The sequence below is a fragment of the Podarcis filfolensis genome, assembly GCF_964270895.1.
Source record: "Podarcis filfolensis genome assembly, chromosome: 5".
Taxonomy (NCBI): Eukaryota; Metazoa; Chordata; class Lepidosauria; order Squamata; family Lacertidae; genus Podarcis; species Podarcis filfolensis.
Genome location: NC_139608.1, coordinates 55,761,043 through 55,776,763, shown reverse-complemented (window position 1 = coordinate 55,776,763; position 15,721 = coordinate 55,761,043). Strand labels below are relative to the sequence as shown.

The following is a 15,721-nucleotide window of genomic DNA, read 5'->3' as shown; positions in this document are numbered from 1 at the left end:
TCTGCTGTGCCTCATTCCAAAAGAAACAGGAACCCTGGGTAAGTGCATGGAACCCCTGGAATTTCACATCGCTCTGAGATTGGGGTGGTATGCAATAGTATTTTACCGGTTGAATTTATTCCACAAACTAAAGTCTTTAAAAAGCCAGAAGCATAAGTAGCTTTTCACATCTACTGTTTGCACATTGAAAACTAATCTGGAGACATAAAGAGAAAAACTGACCTGCATTTAAAAAAAATGTATTTTAGACTTCACTCTTTTGTTAAAAGCAGTATTTGGTTTCCTAACTGAGCATAGCACTGCTAGTTTTTTGAGGCCATTTCAAACCCTCTTGTTTATGATGCTGATGTGTTTTTTAAGACATGTGAATGTCATTCAAATGTTACAGAAGAGGTAATGTAGACATGCATAGAACTGTGCTGTAAGTCTTGTTCAGCTTTAGCTCAAATGAAGGTTTGTCCGTTAGGTGTAGTATCTCAGGTGTTAAACAAGTATAATGCGCCTTGGTTTTGGAACACTTTGGTTTTGGAACAGACTTCTGGATTAAGTTTGAGAACTAAGATACCACTGTACCTGCCCTTCCTAGAATACTCTACAGCTCCTATGTCTGCTGTAGCTCCCCATTGCCACCTAGATATTTCCTTAGACCAAATTATGATTGTTATTAACCTGGCTTCAACAAGATCCTTCTTAATGTTACGTCCTTTATTCTCATTCTCTTTCATTTCAACATCTGGATTAATTTACTTCTGAAATATGCAATGATCAAGAACAAATTTATTAAGGAAATTTATTGTCCCTATTGGACATGCACAAGCCAGTGTAAATTGTGTACTGCAACCTTCTTTGGATTGAACCACATCAGGGTATTGGTAGGGCATTAAAAAATATCCATATATGGAAAGCATTTGACTACAGTGGTACCTTGGGTTAAGAACTTAATTCGTTCTGGAGGTCCGTTCTTAACCTGAAACTGTTCTTAACCTGAGGTACCACTTTAGCTAATGGGGTCTCCTGATGCTGCCGTCATGCAATTTCTGTTCTCATCCTGAAGCAAAGTTCTTAACCTGAGGTACTATTTCTGGGTTAGCGGAGTCTGTAACCTGAAGCATCTGTAACCCGAGGTAGCACTGTGTTAAGAAGGTCAGACTAAAAGCTTTCCTCCAATAATGCTGATTTTTTAATAGGAAGAGAGCATTTCACTCATGCCATTTTCCCGCCTTCCTTCTCTGAAGTGGTACAGGGCAAGGAAAACTGAGTGCTTGAATTGGTTCTCAGTGTTGACGTTTTAAAGCAGCCTGAAAGGTGGAAGAATTCCTTCTTTTAGGGTCCCCTAAACTATAATATGATAATATACAGCTAATGGTTTATATGTTCCATGCTTGAAAAGTTGTTCCCTGTTCTGTTTCATGGTCTCCTTTAAGAAAGCTTCTCGGAAAGATGAAATTTTCATCATGGCGTTGGATACAGGATCAATCAGTTGGTATCGCTGGAACTTTGCAGCTGCTTATGTTTTGTGGTCCTCCTCCTTTTGCTCCCACATGCAATAAGGTAAATTTGGATGGCCTTAGTCTCATAAGCGTGAGAGAAGTAACTACAGCTCCTTGCATGGTTTTATGAGTTAAGAATCATGGTGGTGGTGAGATTGACCTGCCAACCTCTGGCCTAAAGACAGGTGGCTTCAGTAGTTTCATGACAGGACAAAGTTCATCAGGTGGAGTTTCTCTAATCATCACAGAACTGTGGCAGGAGGAAAATAAATAAAACAAAAACAAATGTCCTCCTGCCTTACTTCCGAAGACAACCTGGTCACTCTTGTCAAAGGCACAGAACCACTTTATACTATATTGTTTTGCCCCAAAGCTGTAGTATAGACACTGAAATCGCTCAAAACAGTTCCCCTTTCAGCTTACATTCTCCAGCAACGCAGCACTTTGAGAGGAGCTCTCTACTTTGCTGCCTGAGGTTTTTTAAAATGTGTGAGGTGATGAAGTTCACCTGGCACATGTTAAAATCACAACATTTATCATGTGTTAACTGATACCTTTACAAGCCAACCTAGCGGAGAATCTCTTGTGAATTCACTCGTTTTTTTGTTTTCTTCATGAGAGCTACACAGGCCTCTCTGTTCATGCCAAAAAACACGAGTCATTATTAATTATAATTTTTTATTGATGTCTCCAGCACTATAGGTTGCACAAGCAGCACTTTGCAAATGAGCACAAAAACATGTTTAAGCCCATATCATAACCAAAATATCACTGATGAGTGAAAAGCCTGAAATGACATGTACCAGGTTAATAATGTATCAAAATTATCTTTGAAAAAATGCAGTAAATGAAATCTAACACAGCCTTTTTTTATTTGAGTGGCATGGGGAGCATTTGAAAAGTTTAGAACAACAGTCTGCATCTTGTTGGCAACCAGGCAGATCTATTGCCATTGTAGACCAGAGGCAAAAATCCTTTGGGGATTCTGTTCAGTTTGCATACTCTTCCATTGCCACACATCTCACCAACGGACAGAAGCCACACACACCTGTATATGTTATCACCACTCTTCTTTCCAACTCTACTTACCTACCACAGTGAAGCAAAGGACTGAAGCAACAGAGAGATGTGCTCATTCCAGTTTTTCCTTCACTATGTCCTGGAAAGAGAGGAAAGAGGTAATGGAAGAGAGAAGCAGGTGATGGAAAAGTATATGGGTAGAGGAAGGAGGTGATGTTTGTTACAGGTCAGCCTGCAATCGTCCAAAGGCTGATGATTTGGCTCACTGGTTGCCAACTGCTGATCACAGAGTTCAAGCTTTCATGAGTGGGAATTCAGTACATTTCAGACTAAAATGACATGAAGATGTGTGAAAGCACGCAAATAATTAGTTTGGAGAATACTGTAAAATTAAAGTGCAAATGTTCCAGAGTATATTGCTGGATTAAGGCTAGATCAGCCATAATTTTGCATACAGAGATTAGAATAAAATATTTTTACATTTTTTTATGTTTTTCTCACCCTCCCCATTTTATTTAACAATTTAAGTCCAACACAAGGAACAAACAGTACAGTTACACAATAAACATGATACATGCATTCAGTAAATAGGCAGTAAACCAAGATCAAGATGGCGCAGAAGTCGCTGTTGGCAGCTATTTTGCAAAATCAACCGCTATCATCAGCACTCAACTACCACGCAATCACTATTCTACTTCATAGCTATTAAATGCACTGACATAAAATTAGCTGTGGAATGTTCCCAGGTTTGGCTTATCCATATCTTATTTTGGCCATATGAAAGTACCTGGCATATAAAAAATATTTACTGGACCACATATGGTACACAAATTTCCTATTATGGATGAACAGGAGGCCATTTCCACCCAGAACTGCCTATAGGTATAACCACATATGCAGTACCAGTAACAAGGGAACACTACTACCAATTCTGAACATTAGTACTTGTGTTCACTCAAGAGTGCTTCACAGGCATTATCTCAGTAATACTTACAGCAGTCTTCTAAGATAGGTCAAGTAGTATTATTCCCATTTGGGATAGAAGAGGAAGGCTAGAGAGAAGGGGAAAGGCAACTGAAAAAGAGTGGCTCGCTCAAGGGTCAAACTAAACTATACATTTAGCTTAGCATCTCTGCCTTTATGTACAAGGAACTGAGATCATAGTAAGGGTGATGTGTTAAAAGCCCTCTGACCTCCCACTCTATGCGGATCAGGCACCTTGTGCGAGCAATTCACGCAGAACAACAACCCTGCACCTAAAAGGCACAGGCGCAGGGTCAATATATTGTCTGGTTTGATTGTCCCTTCATCTAGCTAGCTCATGGTTAAGGAGAGATCTGAGACAAGGACTTCTCAGCTCACTCGTTTATGCATGCTTGCTCAGATATAAGTCCCACTGAATTTATTGCATTTTACTTCCAAGTCAATCCTCCTTCAAATAACCAAATTAAATGTGGACTTAAGTGTATAATCATAGTCAAATTCTGTTTCTGGATGAATATACAGTAAACCTCTTTTTTACATAGTTTCACGAACTACAATTCACATGATGATGCCTTTTCCAATAGATACAGCTTCAGGTTTTTTATTTTGCCAAGCTATGGATTTTGCTTCCTTCCTGAATAAGCAGAAATAAATAAATAGGACAAGACAGGCTAGAAGATTATACAACAAAAAGAAAAAGGGTAAGATCACCACCTGCCCGCATCTTTGTGATAAGCAAAAAAAAAAAACCAAACACCTAAGAGTGATAGGGCTAACAGTCATCCTCAGAGCAACACAGACTTAAGACCCAAATGAGGATGTGCCTGACTGTGCCATCGCTATCTCACATTCGACATTTGAACACCGTAGTGTGACTGTATGGTATTCAAATCAATTTTAGTGCTTCGTGGGGGTGTACATGTCAGCTCCTCTGTCTTAAGATGTCATCAGGAGGGGCTCAGCATGTCTGGTGGCCTTTATCCCGAGGCTCTGCAACATCCATTTCAAATTACATGTGCTCTGTACGGGGTGATGATGAATGTGTGATCTAATAATCACACATTCAAATAAACATTGTTGGGAGAAAATGACAGGGTGGTGCCGAAAGGCTTCTAAGCTGCTACAGAAAGCCCCCAGTTGGACAAAGCAAGCACAGAGCTTGATGTGCCAGCACAATTCTTTTTTACTGATGCGTGTGTGACTAAGGGCACACACATGCTGTACAGGCAGTATGCATTTTGAGGAATAGGGTGATTTCCATTATTTCAACCCTCACATTCCAGATTTGTGAGTTCTTCAGTATATAAAAGGTTTGCATGGGCTGGCTTCTCATGGTGAGCATAGGGGTTCCTGGGAGGAAAGGAGCCAGATTTTTGTTGGACATTTCACATACTCCCAATGTGTGCTATGCAGCATCCAACAGGGAGTGCAGGAAGCTCAAGTCTGGCCATGCTCTAAATACCCTGGAATCACTTAAAGCTGCAAAATCCGAGGCTTCTAGTGTGCTTCAGAGTGGATGAAGAATGTTGCTAATTATGTCTCAAGACAAGAGCAATCCTAAGAACAGGATGAAAAGCCGGGCCTGTTTATGTGGCACAATATGCCATTTTTAAAAGCACTATATTGCATTCCTTCAAATTCTGCCCCTAAACAGAATCAGTCTGATTTTGTCATCCTGTGTGCACTTATCTGGGAGTGAGTCCTATTGAATATGACAAGACTTAGGCCTGCTTTAAATATGCTTTTAAAAAGCAAAACAAAGCCTTTGCTTATTCAGAAGCAAGGTCCATTTAAACACTATTTATTTAGTCCATTTATAGACTGCTTACTATTCAAAGGTGTCAAAGTGGTTTACAATAAGGAAAATCCAGATATAAAAACAAAACACAGATATACACAATACACTCAATTTCAGATGGTTTATATTAAAATAAACCCTAATACTGTATGGAAGTTCACAGTACCCATAAGAACTATATAACATTGGGTAAAACTAGTAGGCAGCGCAATACAAACTTCCATCCACACTGTCCACACAACCAGTTTACACAACATCACTCTCACCTCTATTCACACAACCATTACAAGCATTCACCAGCTCATTCAGTATCTTTACCAACCAACCACTGTATCCAAAGCACTCCTGCTCAACGACGCATACATACCCTCCTATATCCTTCTTGCTGCTGCCAAACACACATCTCTGCAGCATTAATGGGCTCGTGTCCCACAACCACAGAACTAGCAAATACTCTCTCGCCCAGTTATATACCAGTGCAAACTCTCACGCTGTGGGGGGTGTAAAACTGCTTCGCTCCCATCAATCCCAACACCAGAATCATACCACACATGGTGCCATCTGCGTGGAAAAAAAAGCTTCCCTGTGTGTGCATTCCCTGTGGCCACTGTATCATTTAAACCTACATGCACTCACGCCAGAGCAGGTGTCTTGAATCCCCGGAGCACTAATACTGCACACGTCGGCGAGGATACACCACAGCTGCTTTTCTCTTTAAACCATACTATAATCAGAGTAAACGACCCCTAGCAAACCCTGTTGAGGGTTTGCAGTTTGCACAGCCCGAGCTCACGCGTGTTCCCTGCAACTCCGTCTGCCTCCAACGGGACGTGCTCCCAAGTAAGCGCGTTTAGCACTGCGGTGCTCGTTTGCCCGGTGATTTGCAATGGTCGGTGCTGGGCGATATTGTGCCCCGCTGGGCTTGTTTACGGAGCTCGGGCCTCCTCATGGAGTTGCTGGCTAAGTGACGGGTCTCCTGAACTTCTCAGGTATCCCGGTTCCCCAGAGGGCATCATGATCGCTGCCACGCGGGGGTAACGTTACAAGGGCAAACTCCCGCTCCCGGGAGCCGAGGGCAGCAATTCCACGTGGCTGGAGAGAAAATGCGTGGAGTGCCTGCACGCCGGGAAAGGGCAAGATCCGGCTCCGTAGCAACCGGGAAAGGTGCAAAGCGTGCGGCACGTTTCAACTACCGGCTCCGGGCTCCCTCGGCCCCAAGCGGGAGGGGGGCGCCGAAAGAACCCGCCGCCTTTTTCCTGCTCCCGCGGCGAGGCTTTGCACTTTCTTTCCGGTTCTCTCCCCAGCGCCGGTTCCTGCCCGTTTCCTAAATTTTCCTCTCGCCCAAGTCCTGCCAACTGCGAAAGTCGAACACGCGAGGAACCGTAGGACTGGGGGGTGGGTGGGTTGGAGAGAGAGCGCCGCGCAAGAGACGCTCCTCCTCCCTCTTCTTGCCCCCTTCCTTCTCCCCCCCTCTTTTTTTCTTTCTTTCTTGCTGCGTCTGTTTGTACTTTAGCTGATCCACTAATCCCCTGAGAAAGCCTATTTGCAGTGAAGAGTATCTGTAGGGGGCGAGGCTGGTCCATGTGGGTTTGTGTCATTGGTTTGCAAAGAGAGACCCCGCCTATTGCCCAAAAAGAAAAAAAAAAGGAGAGAGAGAGAGAGACCCTACCTCTCCTAGCACAACGGAGGAGGAAGAAACGGAGCCGGGAGGGGGAGGATTCACCCTCCCCTTTTCTTTTTCTTTTTCTTTTTTGCTGGAGGAGCCCCAGCCAAAGACTTCTTTAAAAAAAAAAAAAAACACAAAGCCGGGAAAAGAATCCAAGTTGCCATTCGATTCTCCCCCTCCCCCCTCACTTGGAGTAGCGGCCGGAGCTGGGCGAAGGAGGAGAGGATTAAGTTTTTTTGTGGGGGGCGGCGTGTGCGTGCGTGTCTCGTTTTAAGGTGGATCTCTGGCACCAGGAGCCCCGGCGCGGGGAATAATAATAATCAAAAGAGCGAGCGAGCGAGCGCGAGCGGGGAGCCAGCGGAGGCGATCGATCAAGGGGGGGAAGATGCAGCGCTGAGAGCCCAGGCGGCGGCTTTCGCCCAAGTAGGGGGGCGGGCTGCTCCCGGTGGACCTTCGGAGCCCGACGACGAGGTAAGCGGGGCGGGCAGGCAAGCGGCGAAGGGGAGCCGAAGAGAGGGTCCCCCCGGCTGGTTCTCTCGGCGGGGCTCGGGAGTCTCGCTCTCCCCGCTCAGAACCTACCTGCAATCCTCGTAATGTTTGCGCCCGTGCTAGTGTCCAAGTGCTTTCGCTTCACTGCGCCATCCAGGGAAAGGGGGGGGGGGGCGGGAGAAGGACAAGGGGAAGCTTGAAATGTGAGGACATCTTTGGTCAGACCTCACCCCCTCCGGCCGGCTTTTATCCGTCTGCGGAGCCCCTTTCCAGCCAACTCTCGCCGCCGAGATGGTGCCTCTTTAGGGCGAATGCCGCTTTCCCCGTCCCCCATCCACCCAGCGCGATGGAAAGGTGTGTGTGTGTGTGTGTGTGTGTGTGTGTGTGTGTAGATTTGTCGAAAAGGCTTTCCGATCCAGGTTTGTGCTTAAGCGCGCGCGCGCTGGGTTGTGTGGATGTTTCGCCTTTCTCTCCCCCACCTTCCCATTCGCACAGTCTCATTAAAAAAAATTTTTTTTTCTCTTTTGGGAGGGGGGGTGGCAAGATTGCACTGGCTTTCCAGAGCCCAAGTGGGGCAGATCGGAACAAGTGGATCGCTTGCCTCTCCCTGTCCCCGCTTTCCAAAAAAACCCAAACAAACCTCCAAAAACGAGAATCTGAGAAAAAGAGCCGATATTTTGTTGTTGCTGCTGTTGCATGTTGGAAGGGCGAAAAGCTGACGGCGGAGGAGGAAAGCGGCGGAAGGAGGGGGGTGGAGAGGGAAAAAAATGACAATAAGTTGCTGCCCGCCTTCTTCATCCTTTAAAAATCCCCCCCTTCCCTCCCCGCTTAGGCGGAGAGTAAGTGAGAGACGTTAAATGAGGTGAAGTGGAAATCTTTTGTTTTGCTGGGCTCTGCATTGTTTACTTAGTGCTGAGTGTGATGGACAACATCTGCCAGCAGATTAGCAGGGTAACCCACGGTTTGCAGCGCTGCCAAAGTCTCGGCCAAGACAAGGGAGCGGGGAGGGGGCATCAAGGGGGGGAATGGGAGAGAGGCAGGCAGACATTGCACGCCGCCCAGCCCGGGGACTTCCTCCTCCCCAGGCTGCCCAGAGCCGACTCGGGGGCCCGCCGCACTTCCCCCTCCCGCTCCGCGCCGCTGTACTTGAATGCAAGCCGGAGAAAGTTTTCCTACTGCTGGAAGTGGCGATAAGGGGAGACGATTGCAAGAGGGTGGGCGGCTGGGTGGGATCCGTCTCGACCCTCTCCCCCCCCTTCCACACACGCACACCCCCTCCCCTTTCTCTCTTCCCCTTTCTCTTTTTAAACTACTTTGGAGATCTGCAGCGAGGCGGGTGGGGGTGGGGCCCGGGACGGGCGTGGAAGGCGCTTTATTGATTTTGTGGGCAAAACGAAAGCGGGATCCGCCAGAGCCTTGCAGAGCAAACAGTTGCAGAGCGATGTGGGTTTGGGGGAAAGGGTGGAAATGAGCAACGCCGGGAAAATCCGGATGGGTCTCGGAGGCGCTTCGGGAAGCGGGGGCGGGGGCTTGCGAGCAAGGCATCCCCATCTGGGGAGAGGGCTGCTTTGCGTGGAGATTTGAAAAGCCCTTTCTTTCCTGGGGAAGCGTTCTGCTTAGTTTCATTGTGACGTTTGCATAGTGGCCGTGCAGGGTGTGTGTGTGCCTTACAACCCCTCACGAGAAAGCGGATTTTTTTCTCTTCTCGCAGCCTACGCTACATAACCAGAGCTCGATTCGTTTTTCGGCCATTCGCTTGTAAAAATTAATAATGATGAAGTAATGTCCCCTACCGAGCTGCCAGAGAGGATGTTTACATACCGTATTGCTAATAACGGCTGCTGGGGTTTTTTGGGGGGGAGGGGAAGACCTGATTTTGATTGTTCCCGTACTTTGTATGGATCTCCTCCTTCCTTTCCCTGCCTGCCCCACCTCTTGAAACACAGAGAGCAGTAATAAGCATCATTTGGCTCCTTTTAAAATGGAAAATTTCAAAGTGAGGTGCTGTGTCTCCAAGAATGAAATGGCCGAGGGTTGTGGAAAGGTGTTGCCATCTGCGGAGATAAGCAGAGAAATATCAATGTGTAAACCAGCTCCTTAGCAACTCCTGTGGACACACAATTTCTCTACCTATCACTCTGCTGCTGGTCAGGCAAGGCATTTTCAGGGATAAATAAGATGTTTACATCTGACCTTTAACTTGTAATTGTCTGAAGTTTTCCTGTTCTCTTGACCAACTCTTTGGTATAACATTGTCTCCTTTCCAAATACTATTACACACATCACATGATTGCACCAAGATGCTTTATGTTGTATGTGTCTAAATATTGATTCAATATATATCTGTGCCAGGAAATGAAATCTCTCTTATAGTTATTGTGGCATTTGAGCCCCCTCCCACCAAAACAAACAAAAACAGAAACCCTGTTGGGTTTATAACTTCAACATCTTGGGGGGGGGGTCATGCTTTAAAAAAAGCCTCATCTCTTTTTTTCAAAAAAATATCAGTGTAATTGTGTAGATTAAAGCTTATTACTTAGTGGGATTCATCCATGAAGAGTGTTCTTTGGCCCAAACCTAACTTGGCAGGTGGTTTCAAAAATCTGTTTCAGGAAAAGTTTGCCCCTTTAAAAAAGCAAAACAAAATGTGGATTTCATGTATTGTTAAGTATTTCAGTTGATACCATATTGTGCATAAGAAATGAGAAACACAACAGAAGAGTAACTTTTAAGCTGATAGTTTTTCTTTAAGTTAATTACAACCAATTAAATGTGCATAACGATTAATGAAAGTAGAGCCAGGTGCTCTTGATCAAGTGTAATAGGGACAAAAAATAAAGCAACTATATTTCTATAATACATATAAGCATGCCTTCTATACTTCGAGCATATTTTCTTATTCTTAGGAATTAAGCCAGAAAGAGAGGCAAGGTTAGTTTTTGGTCTTTATGTCTTGTCTTTGCTGCTGTTGGTAGTATTGATGAATATTTGGGGAAACAGTCCATGCTGTTAGAACCAGTTGATTTTGCAATTTCAGCTAACTGGACCTAAGCTTCCAAGGATTTCAGTAGGACTCCATTCAGACGTTACTTTTTTTATTTATCAAGCTCATATACCACCCTTCATCCAAGGATCACAGGGCAGTTTACAGTATAAAGGACAAACATACACAACACAATAATAAACTTTATTCTGTCTTCCCAACTTTTCCAACCTGTTATTTTTATGTGATCTTTAACATGATATAAAATCCACTTCTGGAAATCTGGTAGTATCTAGTGAAAGTTTATTGCTCATTTTTGTGTTGTAAACATTTTTTTTTCTGGAAACTACTGTTTAAACAGAACCACAGGAGTTTTGAGTTGTAAGTTTCCCATGGTTTCCATGAATCACATCCTCACTGCTCATGTAATGAACTTTTGGGTGGTGCTTTTGGTATACCATGTGGTGAATCATGGGGGAGCAAGTGTGCGTGTGTGCGCACACACGCGTGCACACACACACACACACACATATATAGAAAGGGTGGAGGAGTGGCAGCCTATCTGATGACATTCATGCCTGGTGTGATTGAAATTTAGTGCAACATGGTATTATATCAATTGAAAAGCCACAGTTCCATAATGCAACAGGTTCTGCAGTGTAAAAGGAACATTAGAAATCATGACAGAAGTGGTAGCATTATAACTAGTAAAACTGATATTAAAAAATCCTATGTCTGAATGCAGCCTAGATCTTGTTCTCATCCATGATGTGCTTGTATTAGTGAAAGTTGGTTAGAAAAAAAGGTTTTTTTAATGCATTGAAGGATGATGGTGTAAGCTACTTCAAAAATGTAAACGAAAAACGGTTGCATTTTAAGAGTTTGTTCAGAATACAGTAGTGACGTACTTCAGAGCTGATAGTATTCCAGACGTTTCATTTATATAACTGATTCATAAAATTCTGTTTTTGACGGTTTGTAGATATGGTTTTCAGCTCTTTTATAAGAGCACATAAATTTTCCAACTGTGGAGTTGGTGAGTGAATTTTTTGATAGACACAACCTGCAGTTCAGAATACAGTATAATCTACATGCAACGTATTTTCTTCAGTAACTTCTTATTCCGTCTCAAATTGACAAAAAAAAAGGGAGTTGTCATTGTAGGCAAAATAGTGTCTACTAAACATCTTACTATGGGAAAAAATGCATTGCTGCAACTCTTAGTTACATATTAAGAGTTTGGGCTGTGTGGAAATATTAATAAATCTGTGAATGTTAATAGGTGAAAATTAGACAACTGCTTCTGTATCCATCTTTTGGAAATACTTCCATAAAAAAAAAATCATATGGATCATGCAGCTAGCATGACCCCATGAAACATTTCTTACATCATGATGCAGAGACTGGATAATGAACGTAGGTGTGAAAAATAAATAATCTCAGACTGTTTGATCCTGGATTCTTACTTATTTCTGAAACAAAAGATACCAGTTTCAAAGTAACCTGTGGTTCCTGACCATTGGCCATGCTGGCTGTGGCTGATGGAAGTTGGAGTCAAACAACACCTGCAGGCCCGCAGGCTCCCTGATGGGAAAAGTTAAAACGTTTAAGGCTGCAATCCCATACTTAACCCTTAATCCACCCTGGTTCTCTCCAGAAGTGTTAGATTACAGTTCCCATCAACCCCAGCCAGCATGGCCAGTGTGTAGTCCAGGCACAGGCAAGCTTGGCCCTCCAGATGTTTTAGGACTACAACTCCCAAGATCCCTAGCTAACAGGACCAGTGGTCAGGGATGATGGGAATTGTAGTCCCAAAACATCTGGAGGGCATCATGTTGAGGGAAGTTGCTGTATCTGTTCACCTGGTAGTAAGTTTCACTGAACTCCTTAGGCCTTGCTCCTGAATACACCTGCATAAGTAGTGTTCTGTGCTTTGTAAATAACAGAAAATGTCCTTGTTTTCTTGGGGATATGTCCTGCTGTCTCTATAATAGAACTACTGTCTAATTTAGAACTGCACCCTGACAAAATAAAATAAACTTGAATCGATTAACCTTTTCTTTATTGTCTCTCGCACATATCAACCTCTTTCATGCTCTCAGGTTGCCCTTCCTGGTTTCGTAGTTTTAGCTGCTCCAGGCCTTGGATACTAGGAGGCTGTTGCTGTCAATGTTGCCTCAGGCAAGCCTGGTGGACATAGTCTGAAGTTTTAACTGCCGTCCTATGTTAATATTTTATGGGCATTTGGGCGGCAGGGCGGATGGGGGATTGTTACATTGTTTGTTGTAAGCCACCCTGTAATCTTTCAGTGTTATGTGGCAGGTTGTAAAGCTACATACTTTAAATAAATAAATAAATAAATAAACCTATAAGGGAGCACCCTCTTTAATAAGTGGCAGTGTTAGAAGCTGACCCTGAGGTCAAAGGTTGGGAAGAAAAGGTTTTGGCAAGAACACTTAAGCTGCCACAGATGCAGTCTCTGACTGATTGCTGCATAGTGGAATACAGAGAAGTGCTCTTCTCTAAGCATCCCTCAGCTAGCCTGTACAGTGGTACCTCAGGTTACATACGCTTCAGGTTACATACGCTTCAGGTTACAGACTCCACTAACCCAGAAATAGTACCTCGGGTTAAGAACTTTGCTTCAGGATGAGAACAGAAATCGTGTTCCGGCGGCGTGGCAGCAGCGGGAGGCCCCATTAGCTAAAGTGGTGCTTCAGGTTAAGAACGGACCTCCGGAACAAATTAAGTACTTAGCCCGAGGTAGCACTGTATACCATTGCAGTTTGCCCCACAATAGATTTCAGACTTAAGCAAAAGGGCTCTGTCCTGTCTGTTACTTCCTAGCCCTGACAATTGTCCATACTGGCTGGCGCTGATACGAATTGGAGACCAAAACATTTGGAGGGCACCATGAAAGCTACCCCTGGCATAACATAGGGGGATATACTTGGCTCTAAACATTGGAGGACATGTTCAGCTGGTGTTGTAGTCTACAGGAAGTGAGGTAGTAGACAAGTTAGAGAGGGCAGAATGTATGCCTAGGTAGGCTCTTGGAGGAGGACTTGCTTCTGCAAAATAAGCTGTGGCTCCTGTAGAGAGGCAAGAAAGGGTCTTAAGGAGTAAAGGAGGGCTTGCTGGAAAGGGGCATCCTTCACCCATTCACTGCCACTGTGATTACATCCTGGTGAGCCAAGATTGGCTCTGTTTCTGCCATGTGTTTTCTACTTATTTGGGTACATGTGACTGTTGGCCTTTCCATGCTGTCTTGTGTTTCCTCTTCAGACTTTGTGTTACCCATCAGGGACAGTGGTGTAAATGTGGTAAATGCATCTGCTGCCATAAACTGAATCGGTTCTCAGTGTGTCAAGCTCTGTAGTGCAAATTGAATGCCATTCATTCCCTTATCCGTTTATTTTTAAAGTATGGCTTTGTAACTTACCAATATAGAACAAGTCTTTGATCGACAGTTTTCTTTATAGTGTGCTTCTATTTAGGTTCAATTTAACAGGATAACTCTTGCAGAGTGACTTTTTTGCAGAGCTCCAGTTCCAGAATGTCAGTTAATACCAAGGCATTCCTGTCATGAATCACTTTTGAAAGCCAAGTTGTACCCTTTGCCCTTGTGTGTTTCCTAAATGGAAGAAAAAAAATTAAGAGGAGTTTGCAGTAACAGCGGAACGCTGCCACTTGCTTTCATTTTTAACGTTGTCATTTTAGCAGAGAGGACTTGTCAACATAATTTATGTGAGCATGTCTTGGGTTCCAGTGCTAATAATCTTCCTATTGTTAAAAAGCATCAAGCCTAAATGTGCTGTGTCCTAGACGAAGGCTACAGATAGAGATCTACTCCAGCTGAGGTTGGTAAAGACAAATTTTCTGTCAGATTGGGTGGTTGCTGTATGGATAATACTTTAGCAATTCATGCTGTTATGAGAATATCCTCATTACATTCTTAAAAATGGCAAATTCTGAATTGGACGCGCTTGACAGATTGCATAAGACAAGGTAATACCCAGCAACAGATGCCCATCAAGTCATCTTGCTATCACTACTGACTAGAAATTATTCTCCAGATAAAAGCTACTAGTCCACAAACTTTTTTCTCATATGCCCATGTTCAGGACATAGGAAGCTGCCTCATCTAGCTCAGCATTGTCTGCGGGGGCTTTCCAGGGTTTCAGCTAGGAAACATCCCCAGCCTTATCTCAAGATGCTGAGGATTTAACTTGGGTCCCTCTGCATGCAAAATAGAGGCTCTACCATTGAGCTGTTGCCCTTCCCACATCTTTTGTGGCCCAAAAGGGAAAAGCTAAAAACAGCCACACTCTTTTGTAATGTTTTCCTCTTTTATCTCCTGGAGGCAATTCTTACTTGTCACAAATGACCAAGCAAGCAGGTTTCCCTTTTCATTGGAGTCCTTATTTAACTATTCTCTCCTTGTCTCATTGCCCTCCCCCAGGTGTTAATTTCAGGAAAGGAGTAGTGCTTGGGAGGTCTCAAACCAGCCTGGAAGTCACACATCTGATAGAGTATGCCCTTTTACTTAATCCCAGACACCTAAGAGCAGTGCTTGGTTGCTAGTGAGGAAAGCCAGCCCTTTATTTATTCCCATGTGAAGCACGGCCACCTTTAGTCTTGACTCAACAATTTTGCTGAAGTCAAAGGGGTTCCGAGTCTGTAGTTAACTCATGGATGGAAGATTGCCTGGGAATTCTGTGTTTGCTTGCTTCCAAGCTCTGTGATAAATGAAAGGCAGGATTTTAAATGTAATAAATGACACTTGCAGAGTAAGGGATTTCGAAGGGCTACAAATGAAGAAATCCACAGAGAATTTGTGGGCATATGTTAACAATATAAGTTTCTAAATTTATTTTGGGTAAGACTTCACTGACTTTCAGATTGTTGCCAGAACTTCGATTATGTTGTTCTGATCTCTGTTGGTTCTGCAGGTTCCCATGACTTTCTCAGCAAAGATTAATGGTCATGGATAATAGGAATCTAATATCCTGATTTATTTATCACTCATGAAAAATGTATGTGAAATTCATCCTGATAATCATGTGTTTTTGGTGGGACAGTCCTGTGGAGGCACAGTACTGCTGCAGAGGCACACATTTTATTGGAACCCACAAGAACTCCTTTCACCTGTTCTAATACTCTGAACTTAAAAATAAATACAGATAATTTTTTTAAAAAGTGATAATTACTTTTTGCAAGACATGTTTAAATATGTCCTAGCTATCTTAGTGTCTCCGAGGTCACTGAGCCTCAGCTTCTACAGCTGCTGC

At 43.8% G+C, this 15,721-nt stretch overlaps 1 protein-coding gene and 1 long non-coding RNA gene across 5 annotated transcripts in view; one reads left to right on the top strand and one right to left on the bottom strand.

Annotated features, from left to right (window-relative positions):
- Nucleotides 1-2,151: 2,151 nt before the first annotated feature.
- On the bottom strand, nucleotides 2,152-6,139 carry LOC310763997. Its single transcript, XR_014548952.1, has 2 exons — nucleotides 3,505-6,139; nucleotides 2,152-2,649 (listed from the first exon to the last, which is right to left on the bottom strand). It is a non-coding gene; the product is annotated as an uncharacterized lncRNA (long non-coding RNA).
- A 25-nt stretch (nucleotides 6,140-6,164) lies between these two features.
- CTBP2 (C-terminal binding protein 2) overlaps nucleotides 6,165-15,721 on the top strand; it is a 199,465-nt gene continuing 189,908 nt past the window's right edge. The window contains exon 1 of one of the 4 annotated variants that reach the window (XM_083616855.1): nucleotides 6,165-6,281. The gene's annotated coding sequence lies outside the window, so the exon portion shown is untranslated. Of the gene's footprint in view, nucleotides 7,430-7,633; nucleotides 7,802-15,721 lie in introns of those variants that run through there. The other 3 variants (XM_083616852.1, XM_083616851.1, XM_083616857.1) reach the window with 3 other exon arrangements.